At 41.9% G+C, this 7,339-nt stretch overlaps 2 non-coding genes across 2 annotated transcripts; one reads left to right on the forward strand and one right to left on the reverse strand.

Annotated features, from left to right (window-relative positions):
• Window positions 1–244: 244 nt before the first annotated feature.
• On the forward strand, window positions 245–378 carry LOC142428422 (small nucleolar RNA SNORA42/SNORA80 family). Its single transcript, XR_012780326.1, has one exon. It is a non-coding gene; the product is annotated as a small nucleolar RNA SNORA42/SNORA80 family (small nucleolar RNA).
• Window positions 379–6,660: 6,282 nt separating this feature from the next.
• LOC142428483 (U1 spliceosomal RNA) lies at window positions 6,661–6,824 on the reverse strand. Its single transcript, XR_012780381.1, has one exon. It is a non-coding gene; the product is annotated as a U1 spliceosomal RNA (small nuclear RNA).
• Window positions 6,825–7,339: the final 515 nt, after the last annotated feature.

Consider the following 7,339-nt stretch of genomic DNA (forward strand, 5'->3'; position numbering starts at 1 on the left):
AAACGTGAGACATGGGAAAGCTAGTAAACTCTCTAGAGAAACACCAGATAGAAACATAAAAATCAACCAGTACAATGGCTAATTCAAGAACAGGATAAAGGAACAGAGTGAGACTATAAAAGAATAGGGAAACAGATGAAGAGATGGAAACCTGAATTAGTGAGTGTATTCGTCCACATTGACAAATCCAGGGACACCTTATGTGTGTGTAGGAATGAGCTTTGCATAAAAGAACAATTGTAGCGCATGGGTTTGGATTTGTGGCAGGTCCGATCCCATGGACCTCTCACAGTGTCGCATGCCAAAGCAAACTGTCACCCCGAACCATTGCCTGGGTTTACCTAGTGGGCTTAAGGCACTGAAGCGAGTTGCACAATGAAAAAAAAAAAAGAAAAGAAAGAACAATTGTATATTGAGAAAACATCCCCACCCAGTCCAGATCAAATCCATAAGTTCAAAATTAGCCCATAAAACTGATACTAGTCCATAAAATCCTCTTTAGACTAAGGCAGCACATGCAATGATGCCGAATGCAGGAAGGTCACAGGCCAGTGGGTAGAAGGCCTTGTGGATCCAGTGGCAGTGGAAGCATCTCAGGGCTTGCATAGGTTCCCACGTGTCTCCTCCAGCTCTCTGAGTGTCTCAACAGCAGTCAAGGGAAGGCAGACAGAGAGGGTCTGGCCTCCAGTGAGCTATTTATCTCTGGTGTGTCTCCAAATGAGGTCACCAAGCTGCAATCTGATTGACAGGCTAGACTCCACCCCTTCCCTCAAGTTGACAAGAGATTATGTAACTGCCACCGAGAACTAAAAGACAAATCTATAGATTTCAACGAAAACGAAGAACAAAAAAATCAAAAGAGACTGAGAAACGCTTCATAACAATGTGGGACACAATTAAGAGGAGCAACCTGTGTCTTATAGGTATTCCAGAACAGGAATAGGCAAAAAACAAAAATCCACAGAGATTAGTTCACGAGTTCCTGCAAGAAAAGGGTCCACAATGTCTAAAGGAGGAAAAGATAATTATTCAGGAAGCCAAAAGAGCCCCAGGCAAGAAAGATCCCAAAAGGAAAACTCCCTGGCCCACTCTAGTCAAGATGTCTAACATCAACAAGGGAAAATTCTAAGAGTAGCCAGAGAAAAAAGATCAATTACATACAAAGGGTCAGCAATTCAAAGGGTCAGCAATTAGAATAACCTCAGATTTCTCAGCAGAAACTTTTCAGGCAAGAAGATAATGGAAAAGGGGGAAAATGTCAACCTAGAATCCTGTAACCAGCAAAATTATCAGTCAGATAAATAGATGTCTGGAGACAGGACCCAGACACACTCCCTGCAAGACATTCTTGTTGACAAGCCACATGAAGACAGACTGATGGCAGCCAGAGCCTCGGAACTTGAGGAACCACGTGGAGACCCATGCCAGTGCTGACATGCTTCTACAACCACTGGATCCACAAGACTTTCAACCCACTGGGCTGTGATCTTCCTGCATTCGGTGTCACTGTATGACTTCATGAGTCTAAAGAGGAATTTATGGGCTAGTATCAACATATGGGATAATATTGGACTTATGGACTTGATCTGGAATTTATGGACTAGTAGCATATAGAGTATTATCAGACTAATGGATTTGATCTTGACTGGGTTGGGATGTTTTCTTAATGTACAATTATTCTTTTATATAAAACTCTCTCTGATATGCATGTGAGTATCTATGGATTTGTTACTCTAGTCTACCCAGACTAACATGCACAGACAAACACACAACACACACCTATATAAATCAAAATGGCAATTATATATACATATCAATAAATTCACTGAACATTAATGGACTAAATACACCAGTAAAGAGACATAGAGTAGCAGAATGGATAAGAAAACAAAATCCATCAATATGGTACGTACAATAAACACACCTCACAAAGATATGAACAGATTAAAAGTCAGAGACTGGACAAAAGCATACCAAGCAAACAGCAACCAAAAGAAAGCAGAGGTAGCAATATTAGCCTCCAAGAAGATAGACTTCAAGGCAAACAATGTAATAAGAGATAGGAATAGACACTGCATAATGTTAAAGGGAGCAGTAGCTCAGGAGCCTGTAACTATAATAAACATATATTCACCCAATGAAAGATCCTTGAACTACATCAATCACATCCTCCCAGAACTGAACAGGGATATAGGCACCTCAACAATAATAACAGGAGACTTTAATACACTGCTCTCAAAGACAGACAGAACGTTGAGAAAAAAACTCAACAGAGACACAAAAAGTTCAATAAAACAATCAATAAAATATGACATCAGAGACATATACAGAACACTTCATCAAACACACACACACACAAGTATATGTTCTTATCCAACACACAATGAACATTCTCAAGAATAGACCACACAGTAGGCCACAAATTATGCCTCAACAAATTAAAATAAATTGAGATCCTACAACCAATCTTCTCAGACCACAAAGCTATAAAACTAGAAAGCAGCAATAAAACTAGCAGAAACATAAAATAAATACATGGAGATGGAACAACATAATACTCAGAAATGACTGGGTAATAAAGCAAATGAAGGAGGAAATTTTTAAATTCCTGGAGACAAATGAGAACAATAACATACCCAAACCTTTGAGACACAGCAAAAGCAGTAATCATAGGCAGATTTATAGCCATCGACACACACATGCAAAAAAGAAGAGAAATCTAAAATCAACACCCTAACACGACACCTCCAAGAACTGGAACACGGACAACCCGATCCCTCCACTAACGGAGAATGCTTCTTAAAACTACAGAGCAGCTGCCCCGCCCCATCTTCATCTGTATCTCCGGGAGTAGGAGAGATGGAATGACTCTTCTCCACCTTTATTTTCTGTGGTTGCTTGTTCCTAAGGACAATCCTCTGGCCAGCGTAAGCTGACCCTGTAGAAAAGGCTCTCTCTCTCCCTCTTTCTCTTTCTCTCCCTTCCCCCCCCCCACCACCAACTCCCACCCCCAGTTCATGGAAGTCCCTCCCACACTTAGGAAGCAGAAGCCTGCCAGGTGCTTTCTCCTCCTCTCCCCCCGCATGTCATAGTGAATGAAAGAAAAGTACCTCGGGAGTGAAGAACTTACTTTGTTCAGAAAGAAACCACCACAGCCAGCCACCTAGATATCAGCTTCCTGCTTGGCCCACATCTCATCCTCAAAGCCCACAGGGTTGACCTTGGCTCCTCTGTCTGTCCTTTAAATCCTTGCATTAGTTTGCAACCTGATTGGGAGGGGATGCCCTGGAAAACAGACTCCGTCTGAGATGGGAGTTTGTACGCAGGAAGTTTGCAGAGGGGTGAGCTCAGGATCAGCCCTTGGGGTGGGGGTGGGGGTGGTACTGGATAGAGGAAAGGATGAAATTGTAATACAGAGAAAGTCTCGACTGAGCCCACCTAGAATCTACAATTGGTTTGGCCCTTCAGAGTCATCCTGCCTTGAAGCTAGGGAGTCAGTCCTTAGTGATGACTCAGTAGGTATGGTCTGTTCCTGAGAAGTGGCAGTGACCTTGAGCAAGGTGGCTATCTTTGGCTGAGGGCAATTCCTGGAGGGAGATTAGGCTGAGAATGCTCAACTGCCACCAGGTTTTTCTTTCTCTTTGGAGACACCTCTGGATAGACTCAAGCCTGCAACGTTTGGATTAGCAACTGCACTCGTAACCCTTGGCTCTCTTACAGTCCCTTGACCTATTTGATTCTGTGCTAATACCATGCTGTTTTTACTACTACGGTTTTGAAGTATGCTTTACCATCTGTTGAGGGAAATGTTTCTATTTTCCTCTTATTTCTCAGAGTTATGTTTTGTGGACCTTTATTCCTCCAAAGGCATGTTAGAATGAATGTTTACACATCTCAGGAAATGCTACTAAAATCTTAACTGGAATCGCATTGAATTGAAGGACTAATTTCAGGATATTAATATATTTACAGTCATCAAGGGTTCAATATTCAAGTCTCATTTTATAGTCTTTAATAGCATCATAAATTTCTCAAAATGTTGTGCAATATATGTTGGATTAAGTCTAGGATTCCTTGGAGGTGCTCTGACTCACAGTGCAATCAAATTCTGATGAATCACCCCTATAACCATAGAGCACCTCACAGAACACAAAGAAAGGGAGCTCACAGCTCGGGAATGAGCAGATTTTGCAAAGGAACGAAATGCTTAAGAAAATCATAAAGAGGAGGAAGGACAGCGGTCAAATTTTTTACCATAAAAAGATTAGCGGAAGGTTTTTCTAAACCAAATCAGGAGCTTCAGTTGCTTGAAAATTAAATTGTTAAAGCTGATGGACAGATTGGCAAACTGTGAGATGTGGCAGCAAAATATATCAGGAAAATAAGAAAAGGGCCAGACAGGCAACTCTGACTACGGTTCTGACTGAAAGGCCACCCTCATTCCAAAGGATATTCCGCAAGCGAAGGCACGACCACAACTGACAGAACAGAATCTTCTCTGCTGTTAGAGTTGATGTTTATCATTTGTGTAGTTTTTATGTAGGCATTAAAAGATATCTGTACGCTTATCTGTAATGTTTTCAACAGGCAAAGACAAGTAAAGATTAGACTAACAAAGATACTCACAATAAAAGGTAGTGATAATAGAAACTTTTTAAAAAGCAAATATATTTTTATATATTCAATTAACATCAGCATCAACCAGATGAAGTTGTCGGGACAGAATCCCATCGTCGGTAAGGACATCCCAGCTACTGATTTTAGAATCTGGCCTGTACCCAGCGACTCTAACAAATACTCTTCATTATGGCGAACATCGTGATCTGTTTATTTCATTAGACTTCTCAGTGGTTGCTGCGGTTTGTGGGTTTAAAACTAGCTCGTGTGTCACAAAAGAATTCAAGTTTGTTTCCATTTCACTTTTCTTCTTTTTATAACCACTCAGACTGGTGTTTCGATCTGATGAGTATGGGAACTGGGGCGGGGGGGAGGGTGTTTAAAGGCTGTGGCCCTGAGCTCTCTCTCTCTCTCTCTCTCTCTCTCTCTCTCTCTCTCTCTCTAAGGATTTATATTAGACTAAAAAATTTCTTTTTTTCCTTTCAATCCACTTATTTCTTTTCTTAAAAAAATATTTCGCTCAGCTATCAAAAGATATAGCATCTGGGGGCTTAAAGACATGAAGGTAAACAAGTGGCCATCTAGCTCAGAAGCAACAAAGTCAACGTGGAAGAAGCACACCAACCTGTGTGATCACGAGGTGTCGAAGGGATCAGGTATCAGGCATCATCAGATAAAAATCATATCATTGTAAATGAGGGGGATTGCAGATTGGGACCCAAAGCCCATCTATAGACAACTGGACATCCCCTTACAGAAGGGTCTTGTGGAGGAGATGAGCCAGTCAGGGGGCAGTGTAGCAACTATGAAACATACAAGTTTCCTCTAGTTCTTAAATGCTTCCTCCCCCCTTTCCCCAATATCATGATCCAAATTTTACCTTACAAATCTGGCTAGACCAGAGGATGTACACTGGTACACATAGGAACTGGAAACACGGGGAATCCAGGACAGATAAACCCCTCAGGACCAGTGGTGAGAGAGGTGATACAGGGAGGGTGGGGTAGAAAGGGGGAACCCATTACAAGGATCTACATATAACCTCCTCCATGGGGGATGGACAACAGAAAAGTGGGTGAAGGGAGATGTCGGGCAATGTAAGATATGACAAAATAATAATTTATAAATTATCAAGGGTTTGTGAAGGAGGCAAGAGCGGGTAGGGAGGGAAAAATGAGGAGCTGATACCAAGGGCTCAAGTAGAAAGCAAATGTTTTGAGAACGATGATGATGGAAACAAATTGCGCAAATGTGCTGGACATGACGGATGGATGTATGGATTGTGAAAAGTGTACAAGCCCCAATATATATATAATGGTATTTTCAGTGAAGATTTACACACTAAGTTAGGGTCCCACTCAACAATTTCTACACAAACTGTTCAATTCCTCGGGTTACATACTTCACGATATGTGAACATTCCCATGATTTTGATGCTGGTTGTCTCGTTCCCTTTACTCTAGTTTCCCTACCACCAGGTATGTCTGGTCCAGACATTGTGTTAAATGAAAACAAAAACCCACTACCGTGGAATTGGCTCTAACTCGTAAGGAATCCCATAGAATAAAGCAGAACTGTTCCCTGAGGTTTCCAAAGCTGTCAATCTTTACGTGAGCAGAAAGCTTCATCTTTCTCCCACAAACCGACTTGTGAGTTTGAACTGCTGACCTTTGGGTTAGCAGCCCAATGTGTAGCCCCCGACACCACCGAGTTCCTATGCTAAACAGAGAGGATGATAATCATGTGTTCTTTCGCTTTTACTAAAGTCACTGGATGGATTATGCTGGTCGATTTTGCTAGTGGGCTAGGACTGCCTTTCTGGGATAAACCAAGACCTCCGTGCACTGCTTTTCAGTATGTTGGACTCAGTGGCTAATATTTTGAATTTCATACCTATGTTTACAACAAAATTTAACCTATAATTTCCTTCAGAAATGTTAGGGAAGATTTTCTCTTTTATACCACAGTCTGAAATCACATGTGTAAATCAGGGGCTGAAGGGAATCTTTTATTACCATTTTCATTTGTTTGTTTGTTTGTTTTCAGGGGAGAGCACGAACGCAGTCCCCCACTCCCACAAATTCTGCGGTCGAGTTTCCCACATTTGGGGAAATCGCAGGGGTCAGCACACCCGGAGTGCAATGGATAAGCCTCGCCCTGGGAAAACCACCTTCGTGATCATGGTATCTTTCCTGCCAGGTAAGTTTCCATTTTCATTTGTTGATCTAGTCTATTTTTGCTTATTGTTGTCTGGAATGACATTTTCTAGCTTTCAGGTTTTATCCAGGGTTTGAATTAATATTTCGAAATTTCTATTTGCTTACGGATTTCTTTCACACTTATATGTTTCATTGAAGTGGAATTCACCGTTGTATTTGGTGTTAAATAGAAACCATCCTTTTTGTCTCTCCTTGTTTAATCCCCTGAGGTTTCCAAGGCTGTAAATCTTTACATGAGCAGAAAGCTTCAGCTTTCTCCCCCAAAGCGACTTATGAGCAGTCGCATCTAACCTCCCATCTCTTTGCCAGTGATTGCTATTGGTGTTGGCGCCGACTCCCAGCGACCCTGTAAAAGGAAACTCACTGTCATGGGGTTGATGCTGACTCGCGGCAACCTGTCTGGACAGAGCAGCACTGCCCCTGTGGGTTTCCAGGACTGTAATTCTGTATGGGAGCCGAGTGGCTTTCTCCTGAGAGCGCCCCTAGAGGACAGAAGGACTAGA

Source organism: Tenrec ecaudatus, chromosome 15 (genome assembly GCF_050624435.1).
Source record: "Tenrec ecaudatus isolate mTenEca1 chromosome 15, mTenEca1.hap1, whole genome shotgun sequence".
NCBI lineage: Eukaryota > Metazoa > Chordata > Mammalia > Afrosoricida > Tenrecidae > Tenrec > Tenrec ecaudatus.